Source organism: Lycorma delicatula, chromosome 6, assembly GCF_047948215.1.
Source record: "Lycorma delicatula isolate Av1 chromosome 6, ASM4794821v1, whole genome shotgun sequence".
Lineage (NCBI taxonomy): Eukaryota > Metazoa > Arthropoda > Insecta > Hemiptera > Fulgoridae > Lycorma > Lycorma delicatula.
In genome coordinates, this window is record NC_134460.1 from 88,701,850 (window position 1) to 88,718,320 (window position 16,471).

At 28.8% G+C, this 16,471-nt stretch overlaps 1 protein-coding gene across 1 annotated transcript in view; it reads left to right on the plus strand.

Moving 5' to 3' along the window:
• tutl (immunoglobulin superfamily member turtle) overlaps positions 1–16,471 on the plus strand; it is a 569,464-nt gene that overhangs the window by 85,672 nt on the left and 467,321 nt on the right. The window lies entirely within an intron of this gene.

The window sequence follows — 16,471 nt, forward strand, 5'->3', positions numbered from 1 at the left end:
AATATTTTTTTTGCAGATTTTTCAATAAAGAAAAAGTAAAAAAAAAATTAAATGCTCTTATTTTAAACAACTACAGTTAATTTGAATTTTTACTCATTCTAAAAAAAAATTGCTAATAATTTTTATTTTATATTTCGTAAGTACTGTTTGTTATTTAATAATTATTTCTTTTACAATTTATCTAGTATATCTTACAGTTAAAGTAAGTTTTTAAATTATCTTATTTCCTTGGTATTTACAAATGATTGTTTACAATCGATATGAACATTTAATTTTATATTTTGTAAATGATTTTTGTGGGTATCTTATTTTCAGATCTATTCCAAAAACTATTTCAGTAAAAACAACTTCACGTAATCTTATAAATAACACTAGAAAAAAGGCCTTTTATGGCCCGCCGCTAAAATGTTACATCGTTTACGTTCCGTTACACATGACTTTATTAAATTTTTTTGCCAACTGTAAGTAAATAACGTTAATGAATTTAGCGTACTAACCACAACAAAAACTTTTACAACGAAAAACTTCAATATCCAGAAAATTTGTAGCCGTTTCTTAAGTTTGATTTTTTAACACAGCTTTAATCCCAAATGTTTTCCTATTTTATTCCCAAAAAACAAATGCGAGGTATGTTTTAAAAGTAAGTACCGTTTTGAAATTAAAAAAAAAAAACAAGTACATTATTTTTAACAATTTTATTTTTAGGTTAAAGTCTGTACGTTAATCTACTTTTCTACAAAATTGACACCATTATTAAGGCGCTTGTCGTATCGTGCAACAAGCTTTTGAACACCGTCGTCATACACGTCTGCCGCCTGATTTATTAATCACTGCAACACGGTCGCTTTGACACCATCATCATCGATAATTTAAGCGTTCGGTCACAATTTCATAGACAACACTTCTTGAAACTTGAGGAAACTCTTCAGATAGCGAATAAATTGTAAAGCGTCTGTTCTCTCTCACTTTTTCGTCAACTTTCTGCATCAAATCTTCAGTAATGACAGAAGGGCTTTCATTCCGTTTCGCATTATGAACATTCTAGCAGCCGCCTTTAAAAGCTTTCTTTTTCCTGTTTAGCCTCCGGTAACTACCGTTTAGATAATACTTCAGATGATGAATGAGGATGATATGTATGAGAGTGAATGAAGTGTAGTCTTGTACATTCTCAGTTCGACCATTCCTGAGATGTGTGGTTAATTGAAACCCAACCACCAAAGAACACCGGTATCCACGATCTAGTATTCAAATCCGTGTAAAAATAACTGGCTTTACTAGGACTTGAATGCTGTAACTCTCGACTTCCAAATCAGCTGATTTAAAAGCTGTAACCCATTTTCGTACCCTTCCATTGGTCATAATGTTTTCTCTATACACTTCACTGATCTGATGATGAATGTCAGCCGCTTTCACGTCTTCAGTATTAAGAAAACGAATCACATCGCGTAACAGATTCACAGTCGGCATTTAACATATTCACTGTATCCACAGCCCACGTAACATATTTACATTATTCATAATCTGCGGGATTCTCGATCAGCGGAGGCACTTTAAATACATACAAACAAACGTAAACACAGTCGAATATTTCCGTAATGGCGTCTGTGGCTTGCCAACAGATGGAGATACACAGTGCGTATGTGCGGAATGCCGACCGCAGCATCTCAGCGGCGGAATTTCAAAACGGTACTTACTTTAAAAACATGCCTCTTATGATTTTAGATAAGTCGTTTGTATAAAGAAGTGTAAATCGTTCGGACGAATGATTCATTTGTGCACTGCGCGCAGCTTGCCTAGGTGTCCGGCGCACCACGTGGTCAACTCTGCGCCAATAGCAGCTAAAATAAATATGTGAGCACATACATCAAACAAAAAAAACCCACGCACCATCATTTGTTATAGACAGTGATAAGTAAACTTTTTTTTTAACGTTCGTAAGTGATTAAATTACTAATAAAAGAAGTAAAAATTAATTTACAGCGAATTAAAAACATACAAAATTTACAGAAGAATTGGGGGTTAGAAATATTTTTTCGTATATAATTTTGAAGTCAGTTTTTCTTTATTTATACGTGTTTTTTTTATATTTATTATAATTATTTAGTTTATTTCGGTTTTAATTTTATTTTACATTTTTAAAATGTAAAATACGATAAAATCCAAAAAAAAATTATTTACTGTATGGAAAAAAGGTGGAAATATGAATTTAAAAAGAAGAAACCTGTCTTGAAAAATCTGATGTGAACAACACACGACTTCCTTGTACGCCTATTAAATTACACATTTACACATTTTTTTAAAGTGAAAAGTACATAAAATATTACTTCATTAAAAACCTCTGATATTTTTTAATAATTTTTTTTTTTTGGTGTTATTGAATTATTATTCATTGTAATTTTTTATTTACAATGAGAAGTTAATAAATATTAATAAATCAATATATGTAAAAGAAAAAAGAAGTTAAAAAAAAATGAAGTTTGATTCGAAACGATGTGCTTCCCCCTAAGATCCAAATAGTTCATTAATTAAAGTTTTATTTGGCTATAACTTCGGAACCAATGAAAATAAGTACCACTTATGATGTATCGTTGAAAAGCTGTCAATGAGGGCTTAATACTGCAGTTAAGAAAAAATAAAAAATCCAGTTTTTATTGAATTTTGGGCTTTTTTGGACACGTTTGGTTTAGTCAATTGCAGTCAAAAAGGGAGGTGCACAACTAGATATTAGAGCAGTCCAAAATCCAAAATTTCAACATTCTACGGTTAATCGTTTTTTAGTAATGCGTGATACATACGTACGTACGCCTTACGTAGACGTACGACGTAGACGTCACGCCGAAACTAGTCAAAATGGATTCATACATGATCAAAATGGATATTTCCGTTGAAATCTCTAAACCAAAATTTTTAGCGATCACATTACTTTCATTACTTTGTACAAGGAAGTAAAAAAAGATTGCAGTGAAGTAAATAATACTGAACCTTAGATAATACTAAATGGAATTCATAATGTATAAAATTCGACTAATTTTCTTAAATTTTTTTTTTTAAATACTGTTATCAGAATGAATTGTAAGTTACTTATTTTTAAGCTGTAACAATCCATAACTAATTAATAAAGACATTTAAAAATACAATTACCTTCTAATTATGGTTTACTTAACCATGAAAATTTCCTGTAGAAAATAAAAAAAATAAAATCTTTGAATCGGTGAAGTTGGTCATTCGTTAGTCCTGAACATTTATTTTAAAAAAAATTCAATTGGTAACTTTCTCCCCTTTAGAAATTAAAAAAAATAAAATGAATATAAATTTTATAAGATAATAAATTATTAAATGTTTTCGTAAGGTAAACATTAAAGAAAAATATAAATAATTCATTGCGAAATATTAAAATTTTTTTCTAACATTAGTAAAAACTAACAAAAGAGATTGTGTCAAATGTAGTACAAAAAAATTAAAGATTATAAGCATAATTTTGTAGAAGTTAATATTATCGAAATAATCCAGTAATATAATACCTTACTACCCGGCTGTTATTAAATAAGTTTGTGTTGCTCTTGGCAGATTTCTCTCGCTTATTAATCATACGTATTTAACTCTTCAAGGTTTTTTATAGATCTTATTTTACGATGGCAACGATAATATTTTACTCGTTGTTATTTCGAACTTGTCATCTTTTAGTGTGTACTTGGACTAATTGAATAAATTAGACTGTATTTGAATAAATTTTCGGGTTATAAATTTAATTTCGAGATGGTGTTAAATCAGGTTGTCTGCATAGAAATTTAAGTATGTTCTTAAATTTAACCTGAAATGTTTGATTATATTTATATTATAAAATATAATCTAAAAGCGACATCATTGTATATAACCGTAGACTGCAGACTATACTTGAACAATAAACCGGCTTTACGGTTGTGTATGGGTGGTAAGCATGATCTATACGCTTTTTACATACGAGATCAATAGCCTATTTCTTATGACCATGATAATTATATGACAAAGTGAATTAATTTCGCTACGTATTTTCTTTATATAGATGTTTATAAAATTACAAGATCGTATTTTGATCGAATAAAAAAGAATACATAACTGTATACTTTTGTATAATATGTACCCCTAAGAGTACCAAAGCCGGTAAAAATTACAGAACATTAAAAAAAAGATTTATTGATTGGTTTTTGGAATATTTTTATATTTTTTTGCGGGATAAATTTTCTAAAAACATTAATATTTTAATTTGACTATGATTTTAAAAAAAATCTGACTACACAGTAGTTTCTGATGCACGGCTTGCACATACGTACACGTACAACTTAATTTAAAATATTTATCATTTTATTTAAATATAATACTTTTTCTTTTTGAATTCAGTGATACCGAATAAATCGCGTGCGCATACCGTATTTAATTCACGCGGGTGTGGCTTTAATAGCGGCGCTGGTTGGCACTAACTAAACTAATGTAATTTCACAACCTACATAAAACAAATTTTGCTTGTACGGTCGGGCGACTGGTGTAGCGGCGAGACTTATCGCACCAAGTACCAAATCAAGTGGGCGATCGAGTTCGAGACCCATTCAAACCAAATTAGTTTTTTACACTTTAAATATTATTAATTTATTTTATTCTACCGCTCACATGTGACGTCACAACATAGCAGACGAATACAACAGCATTTTTTTAGGGTGGGGGTGCGATTGCGTAAAACCTTTTTTTGCAAATATTATTATTTTTTATTGTTAACAAATGTGCCTAGGAAAAATGTACCCTTAATTAGGTGAAAACTCGAGATGCTGAGGGTGACCTTGCCCTACAGGCTCACCTTCTTGAGCTTTAAGGTTGATAATTTAATGGCATCAGTGCCCCATATATACAAGTAATCCGATCAAGTTGGTGAAAATCGATCCAGTAGCTCTGGAAATATAAGTTGATTTAGAGGCCAATATCGAACACACACACACACACACACGCGCGCGCGCGCGAACATTAACATTCCATCCGGTTTTTTGGGTTCCTTAGGTGGCAAAACATCAAGATCGGTGAAAACCGCTTATTCGTAAATTGAACCGATTACAATAATTTCCCTTCCAGAGCTATAGCTTTGTTATAGCGCTATCTAAACGGGAAAGTAAAAGAAATAATTAAGACTCATTCTCGATAAAGTTTAGTTTTTTTATGAGTAAATTTGTTTATACGAGTAGTTCATACTTGTTTATTTTTAAATATTTCTGTATAATTTTTATTCAGGAAAGTTTTTAATTTAGTTCCGTTGTAATTAGTTATTGTTTTGTTTGATTATAGAGCTGTAAATTTTGGAATGACCAACTACAGTTTTAAAACAACAGATTATGTAATTTTATTCGTTTTTGTTTTACTAGATGCAGAATCCACTTTAAACTTTTCCTCTCTATGCTATTTTAAAAGGGAAAATAATACCTACTTGAGAACGGTTTAGTGCAGTTTGATAATGTGAGCTTCACGTCTTTTTCAAAGTTTTTTGAATTGGAAATCTGATTTATAATCTTTTTTTCTGAAGATTTTATTGGTTATAATTAGACAAGAATGTTGGGTCTATTTTAAACAAAAAATAATTTTAAAAAAAGTTTGTTAAGTTGGGATATTTTAATTGGTGAACATGTTCGTTTATAACAATATTTGCTTTAAAATCACATACCTATTGGCCAATAAGATTAATGCTTTAACTTCTGTGTTTATTAAATCCTAAGGAACGTTTATGACATCAATAGATATTTTAATTATCGGGCGAGTAATAAGACTTAATAAAGTGTCAACTTTATTACTTTCTTGCACGAAATAAAGGAAGTATTGTGATCGCGAACAATTTCAATTTTAAGATTTCAACGGAAATATCCATTTTGACCATCCCTGAATCCATTTTAACTAGTTTCGACGTGACGACTGTACGTAAGTACGTACGTAACTAGTACGTGATCTAGTTTTGCACCTCTCCTTTTGATTGCAATCGACTGGACCAAAAGTGTCCAAAAATTAGGATTTTGGACTTTTTCTTAACAGTAGTAATAAGTCGTCATTGAGAGACTTTCAACGATATATCATAAGTGGTACTTATTTTCATTGGTTCCAGAGGTATAGCCAAATAAAATTCTAATTGATGTAACATTTGGATCTCACAAGGGGAAGGCACATCGGTTCAAATCCGACTTCATCTCCTTTTCTTTTTTTTAACTGCAAATATATTGATTTATTAAAAATTAATCACCTCTGATTGTAAAAAAAATATACAATAAATAACAGTTTAATAATAATTTTAAAAAAATATGAAAAATGTATGTACTTTTCATTTTATAAAAATGTATATATATAATTTAATAGGCGTATAAGGATGTCATGTGGTGTCCACATCAAATTTGTTTGTATGCTAATAATTGAGTCAATAATTACATCACTTTGTAAGAGATGCTGTGTACGATTCTCGCAAATTAAAATTATAAAATTAGCTAAATTATATTGTGGTGTTTTGTTTACAAAGATCAGGTTAACTGTTCTCAAAATAACAAAGGTTAATAAGATGTTTAATAGTTTTACATTTTTACGTAGAATGGAGAATGATGTACGACACTCGTACCAAGCACTATTTTGTACTTTTAAAAAATTAGTCTTTAATTTTCTAAGAATGCATTTTGTTTCCATTTTATGTCTGTATTTCTTATAGAACTGAAACAAGATGCCATTATTTTAATTTGTGTTTCTTATCGTTTATGCCCACTATCTCGAGTATACTTTTTTGTTCATAGGAGATTGCCGTCGAACGCCAAGAAGTTTTTTTATGTCTTATTTTAAAATGAATTTATTTTAAGCAGACATAGCAATTTACACTATTGAAATCTTATCTATGTTTGTTATGTCTTTAATTAAAATATTTATTTTCTGTTAATGAATTCTTTTTACTTCTACTGGCTCAGGATGCAGTTTATAAAAGTAATAACACCTTATAAGAAAAAAATTAACCTTCTTGGAAAAAAGTTTCGTTTAAATTTACATTCTCAGGGCGTATTGTTGCAAAACATTTCAAATTATAAAAATAATTTGCAAATCAAGAATACATTAAAAAAAAAATCTTTTATAAAACTTTACGAAAAAATTATAAACCTTGATTGGTCATTCGATTATTAAACGATCATAATCAGTACATACTTCAAATAACACATAAATAAAATATTTTTAAAAAAGTACAAGGAACCAATATCTAATAGCTTTTATTATTTTAAACTTATTAAAAATACTTTGTGAACATTATTGATCATAAGAACATTAAACATATGTCCCCTCCTACCAATTTTGTTTTTAAGTGGGAACATTTCTCAGATTAGTTTAAGGTTTATCATGTCTTTTAATTTCTTGAAATTTTATTTACGTACCTTGTATGAAGTATGCATTAAATCGTACTGGGGCATCAGAACTGGAGGTTTGTTTTTATGCTAAATTTATGCTTTCTAAATTAACTGAAACAACAAAATTTGTGTGTGTGTGTATAAACAATATAAATTTACGTAATACTATAAAACAAGTATTTATAACCGGGATTTTGGAATAATAATAAATAATAGAAGTAAAGAATTAACAAATAACTTTTTGTTATTTGAAAATAGTGAGCTTAAATCAAAATTAAAAACAGCTTAACAATTTAAAATTGTAATTCAGGCTGTCCAGTATGATTTAACCCACCGGTTTGGTCTAGCGGTGAACTCGGCATCACAAATCAGTTGATTTCGAAGTCAGGAGTTCTAAGGTTCAAATCCTAGTAAATCCTTAATAAAAAAAAAAAATTGTTGTACATTATTTTTCTCTTTAAATGTGGAAAAAAGGGTGTGTTACTTTCCTTTTGGTATAAGTTTCATATAACATTATTTTAATTTCAACCGGAAGTGCCTTCTCCACCTTCTTTTGAGAGCAGCAGTTTATTAAAATGTATTCCCTGGTGACGTATTTTAGTAAACCATTTCTGAGGATAGGAAAAACTTATACAATTTTTGTTCGAAACTTTTGACCGAGTTTTTTTTAGGTAATAGATTAGCGCTCTTACTTGGGGGAATTACAAGTAATTCAGTTTTTATGTGTACAATTTTATAAATCTTTTTAGAATCTAAATAAAATTTTAGAATTTATTTGTTTCTTGATAACTTTGGTAACCTAAATACATTTGTACAATTTAAAAAATCTGACGTCGACACCTTTTAAATTACATATACACATTTTTTTTTTAAATGAAAAGTACATAAAATTTTATTTCATTAATAACTTCTGATATTTTTTATTTTTTTTATTATTATTGAATTATTATATATTGTACATTTTTTTACAATAAGAGGAGAAAAATTATTAATAAATCACTATATTTAAATTTAAAAAAAAGTTAAAAAAAAAAGAAAAAAAGATGGAAGACGGATTTGAACCGATTTGCCCCTTCCCCTTGTAAGATCCTAATATTTCATTAATTAAAATTTTATTTGGCTATAACTCTGGAACCAAGGAAAATAAGTACCACTATATCGTTGAATAGCAATAAAGGCTTGTTAGTGCAGTTAAGAAATAGTCCAAAATCCTAATTTTTGGACACTTTTGGTCCAGTCGATTGCAATCAAAAGGAGAGGTGCAAAACTAGATCACGTACTAGTTACGTACGTACTTACGTACAGTTGTCACGCCAAAACTAGTCAAAATGGATTCAGGGATGGTCAAAATGGATATTTCCATTGAAATCTTTTATGAACACTTTTGGTTCAGTGAATTGTCATCAAAATGAAAGGTGCACAACAAGATGTTACAACAGTCTTAAATTCTAAATATTATCATCCTGCGGCTAATCATTTTTGATTTATGCGTGATACGTACGTACACTCCAAAAACTGATCAAAATGGACCGTATAAATTTGAAAACTGAAATTTTTTGCGATCAAAATACTTCCTTTACTTTGTACAAGAAAGTAAAAAAGTATTGTCTGCCATATTTGTTCATATAATTAGTTATACTTATGAACGCATACTCATGTAGTCACACGCACAATTGACAACTTTTATGTAATTTACTTTTATTTGTTACCTTAGAAGCTGTAAACTGAATTAAACTTATTTTTTATGAACTTGTCAGAAGTCCGTTAAATTAAATTTATTTATACTTGATTCTGTCACCAAAATTATTCAATGGATTTTATATACAATTTTTTTTTCTTCTGTAATCAGCTCAGTCTTGTAATCTATTGCTCTTGTACCGTGTAATTTTGTATAGTACTGTACATTTGGGTGTGGTGTGTTTTGTCCGGCCGACGGCTTCATTGTTGTTAATCAGGATGCTGCTAGCTGCCAGGTTGTGGGTGAGACACCGCACCCGGCAGGTGAAAAATCAATACCACACCTCCTCCCTCCTCTTTCTGTACACCTCATGCCCGACGTTTAGTTTCTCTGCCTCTGTATCTCATTTTCCACTTCTCCCTATCTATCAGTCTCGTATGTCTGATCCTCTTTGTTTGTTTTCAATTTCAAATTTGAACAGGTTAATGGATGAACAAAGTTACGCCTTGTTAAATCGCGGTTGTACTATTTACTTTTCACCTTCGACTTCACATGTGTTTGAGGTTAGTTTCTATGTTTCTGTATGTTTATGTCTGTCTTTGCATGTTTATATTAACACTTTCGTCGTGTCCATCACATATATTTATCAAAATTTCAATTATAATTCCATGAAATAAATGGAAACATAATCTAGTAATGCATTAGATACTTATAAAAATTTTATAAAAATATGTTCATAACGAAATTTCAGCAGGCCGAGTAGTTTTTTTTTTATATCCGTAAAGATTAATCGGAATGGAAATTTCTATTTATCTTGTATAATTGAAAAAAACAATTAAGCTTTTTTCTGTAAGGAATTTTTAGTAACCTTTATGTTTTTATATGCAGTTTAATTCAGGATTTTACAATATTTTCAAAATTAGAAATTATTATTACCCAATAATGAATGAAAATTAATAAAAAGAAAATTAAATTACCGAACATAGAAAACATAAGCCTATGATGCAACTTTACACAGAAGAAGGAAAATTTGAACTGTTAAATCAGTACAGGTATTTTGGTGGAAAGAAAATAGAAATTTGCAAAAAAGGAATGAAATATTCAAATTCAAAATCTTTTATTTACAACCATCAATTTAAAAAAAAAATCATAGCAATTTATGTCATCTTATATAAATGCTGAAAGTTTGTCTGTTTGTTTGCTACAGCATCAAGGGAGAATCAACTGAACGATTACTTTCAAATTTTCAGGATATATTTTTAGTTATCTCAGGGTAAATTTTAATCCATAATCGAGGTCCTTGCCTCCTTCGAGGAGTAATCGTGAATTAAAGATATTCATTAGAGAAAAAATATTAATCCTATTTACTCCATTATTTTTCTCTCACCTTGGCAACAGAAATATAATGAAGTAAAATGACTAATTTTTTTTTAATGAATATCTGTAAAATATTTAACATCCTCACAACCATGAGGATGTCGGACACGTCGGGTGTCGGGCTAGACGGCCGGACGAGTGAAGCGAGCCCTGTTTGACTAGTTTATTGTAAATTAAAAATAAATGAAACGTGTTAAGTAATTTCTGTAGCTTCTAAAGTACAAATCCTAGTAAAGGCAGTTACTTTTACACGGATTTGAATACTAGATCATGGATAACGGTGTTCTTTGGTGGTTGGATTTCAATTAACCACACATGTCTGGAGTAGTCGACCTGAGACTGTACAAGAATACACTTCATTTACATTCATATATATCATCAAGTAATACCTTACGGCGGTTCCGGACGCTAAACAGAAGAAAAAGGAGAAGCTTCTTAAGTATGAGCTAGTTTTTAAAATTAAATGGATGATGAAAGATAGTTACCGTTTTAGATATACCCGTAACATGGTTAACGTGACATTTAAATGTGCAGTATACTTATTGAATTAATAGAAATTTTACTGTTAAAACACAAAATAAATGGTAATCATTCTAATAAATAAAAACAAGAATAGCAGTGGCTAAGAATATTGTTTAACAAAAAGAAACAATTATTGTTTAGTAAGATGAAGTTAATCTTGAGGAAGCTTCTTATCAAGTATTATATTTGGAGTGTACTTTTGAATCGATGTAAAACATAATAAATAAGAAAAAGAAGGGGAGACCTGTGAAATATGGGAATACGAGAGGTTAGAGAAGATGAAATGAATTAACGAAATAAAAGAGAATACAAGATTTAATCAGATCAATTCATAGTAGAAAAGGCTACCTTAGATATGTCATGAGAAGAGAAGGTCGATTAGAACAGTCCTAGAAGAATTAATAGAAAGAGCAGAGAAGAAAAACCTGCAAAGGATAAAAAATTATGGACGATTTAAAAGAAAATAGGAGTGTTAAGAACTCAGAAGTTTAGCTGGAAATAGAAGACAAATATTGTGTAACGGAGACGTCTCATTGTAGATAATCATATGTTGTAATATACAATATAATAAGAACAAATTACAATTACAGTTGAATAGTTCCTATTATTCTATATCAGGTTGAATATTGAAATAGATAGTTCAGCCCGTTGATTCTAACTTACAATTTACGCTGGTAGATTCAAATCCGATCAAAAAGTAACTGAAACCTTTTTACCCGGATGTTCATGTTTATCTGAGCGCGTGTACGTTTTCTTGTTTTTCATTTTCATAATTGTGAAACAAAATAAGTTTTGAAAATTGATTCTCCAGAAATATAGACGAAATAAATATTTACTCTAGTTTTTATTGTTTGTGTTTATTGAAACTTGTAACAAACCGCTTGATTTTTTGTTTAATTTAAATCACCAAACGATAACTTAGTGAAATTGTTAACTTGAAAACAATATTTTCTGCTACTTATCTGAATTTTGAATGAAATTTTAGCTTAAAGATAATAGATATCCTGTACTGTTGTGCGGGTGATTATAACACGGTTCATAAACTCCTTCATACACTATATGCCTTATAGTATAATCTACATGACATCCTTTCCAGGATAGATACAATACGAATTATCATAATGTTCATTTGTACGTGATACATTTCTACTATCAAATGTCAAATGCTTGTACAGTATTAGATGTTTAATGTAGACAATTTAACCATTATTGCCTATTTTAGTTTTTCTTTAAATTTATTAAGAATTTTTTTATTTCAAAAATAAAAAAAACTGCTACGAATCACAACAAAGGATATGGACATTTTTAATAAATCACTGATCTCTAGGCTGTTTGAAAAAAATTTGTATGATTTAAAGAAACACATTTACTTGCGAAATACAAATAAAGAGTTATGCTAAATTGATATCAAAAGAAATTTGATAACGATTACGGCCCAGAAACTGTTAACAAACAGTTTAATTAAAATCTAAATCTAGATGCCTATTTCGTTTCTTAAACAATCATCATCAGTAGAAATTACCGAAAAAGTATATACAAAAAAAATAATAAATGAAAAATCAACGTTAATTTACAACTAAATTTTACTTGCGAAACGTTACAAAATAGAAGTATTTTTGTCCGGAATAAACATAAAAAATTAAAAATTGCAAATAACTTTTGTTTCAAAATATTCCTGATATTAGAAATTGTAAATTTAGTTTAAAAACATCTACACTATTTAAAATTCCAGTTCAGATTTTCCACGATGACTGACTCTTTTATAGCTTAGTGAAAAAAATTTCTCAAGAAAGGTAAAGATAGACTGGAGATTAAACCAATCAAAAACCTATCTCCCCCCATTAAAAAAATTAACGTGAAGGATAACAAATGAAAATTTTAGAAACAAATTTTTTAAAAGTTAAAATTTTTTTATTTTTAACAATCTATATTGGAGTTTTTTAAATGATGCAAACTAAATTTACGCTTTCAATTGGGGTTTCCTAGAATGATAAAGAGTTGTTTCTACTTTTCTACTTAAATTTTTATTTTTATTCAAAAATCCTAAAATAATTGATTTATACTTAAACAAGTAAGTTTTGTTTGATTGTGATGTAATATATTTCATTAATTTATTTTTATTTTTTTTTGTATAATTATTTCCCGTTATGTCTTCTAATTGTTAAATAATCGAAATGAGTATTTATTTAATTTTCGATTTTAAGTAAAACGTTTTGTAAACGTACTTTTGTTTTCCAATTAAATTAACAAATTTTTATTAATTTTTTTTTTTGAGATGGGCATCGACTGATTTGATCATTTTGCCCTGTGAAAATGGAAATTTGTAGCGTGTTAAAAATGGCATGCCTGACCGGGAATTTGAATCCAAGACCTCCGGACGCTACCACTTCGTCACAGAGATCGACGGAGTAATATTGAATTATTTTTATCTTTGATTTCGAAGTAATTTTTGATGGTATTAAAATTTAAATAAAAAATGTGATGATACTTTTTGTTTACAAAAATATAGTTTTTTTTTTAATACTTATATTTATAGCCGCATCAATCAATTAAAGTCATTAGCGACTAAGAGTATAATATAATTGTACCGGTAAATGTGTAGTATTGAACTAACTCAGGCCAACCATTCTTGAGACGTGTGGTTAATTGAAATGCAACCATCAAAGAATATCCACGATCTTGTATTCAAATCCGAATAAAAGCCTTTATTAGAATTTTTTTATTTTTTCATTTCTTCTAAAGATTGTTAAAATACATTCTCTTTATGTTTTGTACCACTTTATCAACTATCTATAATACTATCAAAAATGTATTTAATATTATCACATGAAAAAATAATGCTAAATATGTTATAAAAATGCCATAGGTATGTAATAATAATTATTTACATTTGATGAGTTAATCTTTTTTCTCTTCGATTTTTGGCTTAAAAAAAATTATTTTTTATATTTGTATAGCTTATTTTAATACGCTAATATTTCAGTTTAATTAAAAATGAGTTATACAATATTCTTTGTATCAAAAAAGTATTTTTTTTTTTTATAAAACATGAATTTTGCAATATTTAAGAATGTATTCTAAATTGAATGTTTTGTATTCAAATGATGTAAAGTAATATTCTCTCTTTGTAGTATTAAATTAAAAATATGATTTTCCGACTGAATGCAAGTTTTATGATATAGAATATATTAAAGTAATAATAATAAGGAAGAGGAGAAGAAGAAGAATTGCGAAAAAAAAATTAAAATTTTTTAACTTTTTTAAAAGTGGGATAAAAGTTTGTAATTTTTGTTAAATACTGTAGGGATATCTTCATAATATAATGTGTTCAACTAATCTATCAAAATTAGTATTAAATTAATTGCACATAAACAATTAGATTGGAATATTCGTAACTAGTTTCTCTCTTACTCACTCTCTGTCTCTCTATGAAATTTTCATCTTCAAAGCAAAGAACTCTTGCTTAAAGATTTTAGAAGGCTGTTATTAGGTAGATTGCAGTAAACTGTTCGATGACTACAGATTAGTCAGTACTCCAGATTGTCTGTCAGGCGTACTTTTCTGGTATAACAATTATAATTTCAGGGTAATTTTTTATAAAAATGTTAACGTAAATTTTTGTCGTTTAATGCCATGTGAAATTATTTTGCAGTTCTATATATAAAGAAAGACGGCTAAATAATGAGCTGATTTCCACTTTGAACTAATAAAAATGATGTGCAGAAATTAATTTATATAATTAAAAATCCAAATTCGGATTTGATTGTTAACAAAATTATTATGTGATTTATAAAAAATTCTTCAATCAAAAAATGTTTCCATATCTCATAAGATTTGGAAAAATTGTGTTTATACCTTATTAAACGTTATTATTTTCTGTGTTACTTACTATTATTAATTGATACTCGTATTTGTGTAAAAAAGACCTGAAAATGTTTAAAGAAAATTACGCTTAAAATGTACTCGTTTATCGCTTGTAATCTTGACGCTAATAGTACAAGGTCTCACCGTATTTATATAAACAGTCATTTCGTATAAGTATAGAACACAGAACACGATATCAAAATATATAGCTATTTCTCTGCATGTCATTGTGAAGCGACTCAATTTTTTTCAGATAGGTGACATTATTCTCAATTTTAGGATCAGTGCAAACCAAAATTTTCTATTTAAAGATAATAAAAATACCGTATTTTTAAATTGTCACTATATTGAAATCAACAAGAATTTTTTTCTTCCTTTTTTTAAACTAAAAATAAAATGTATTTAATTACAAATTTTTTTTTATAATAAAGAAGTTATGGAATATTGGAATTCCATTATGTGAAAACTGGCTATGCGTAGACATACGTAATTCCTTCAAGCTTTCTTAAAACATCTACTTTGTATTTGAACTGGAAGGGATTACGGAATTACATTTAAAAAGTAGATGTTTCAAGAAAACTTAAAACGAATTACGAATAATTACTTAACGGAAAAAGAATAACTTAACGGATTACGAATAGGTAATCCAAGGCATTTTAAATACGAGTATTTCATGCAGTTTTCTTTTCAAAGTGAAGATGTTACTTTTTCACACCTTAACGAGAGAATAAAGGGTAAAGGGTATTTTTGGATTTTTATCATTTTGTAATAGTCATAAAAATTTTTCAAACATTTCTTCCTTTAAGCTTATCTACTAAGTGTCGAAGAAAAATCTTGAATAATACAGGCAAGCCTTCGGATTTTTACACGTAAATGTTGTTGTTATTGTGACATTCTGGGGTGTTTATTTTAAACCAAAATATTTCATTTAAAAAAATTACTTTTATTGTACCTTAATAATCCTCTATATATATAAAATAACTATATATCTGTTTTGTCATTTTTTTGTCTTTCTGTGTCGATTTATAAGAGATAGCGGCTTTAGTCCATTATTTAGATGTAGGAAATTAGGCCTTTATAATTTCTTTCCATTAAAGTTGAAGGTCATTTTGTGTGATACTTCATATATAGTGAATCTTTTTTTAACCCAAGTCGTGTATGTGTGTGTACGCGCACGCACGCGTGTGTGAATGTAATGCTCGCTTGAGATATGTAAGAATTTTATGTCGTAGGGATGTCGTGATACTAGTAATTACGGGGTTTACATTGGATCGGTTACCTTTTTTATCCCTATTCTTCGTTTTCATTCTTAACTTGTTTTTAGTTTCCTCTTTCTCTGTTTGTCCTCTCTCTCAATATAAATTTATGCGCGCGCGCGCACGCATGCATCATATCAACGGTTTATTTTATGGCTATGTTACATGAGCTTTGTGCGTTGTTGGTCAATAGACCAAAAGAAAGTATTACAAGAACAGTAATTTTCCATGGATTCTTATCAAAAAAAAAAAACCTTCATTTTTCTACACAGGAAATAACTTCCGTGAACTGACCAGAAATTCTTGGTTGTAGATGCGTGCGCTATTGCTTTCGTGCGTGTACACGTGCGTCAGCTTTATATCGATTCTTTAATATTTCTTCGGAGTGTGGGATT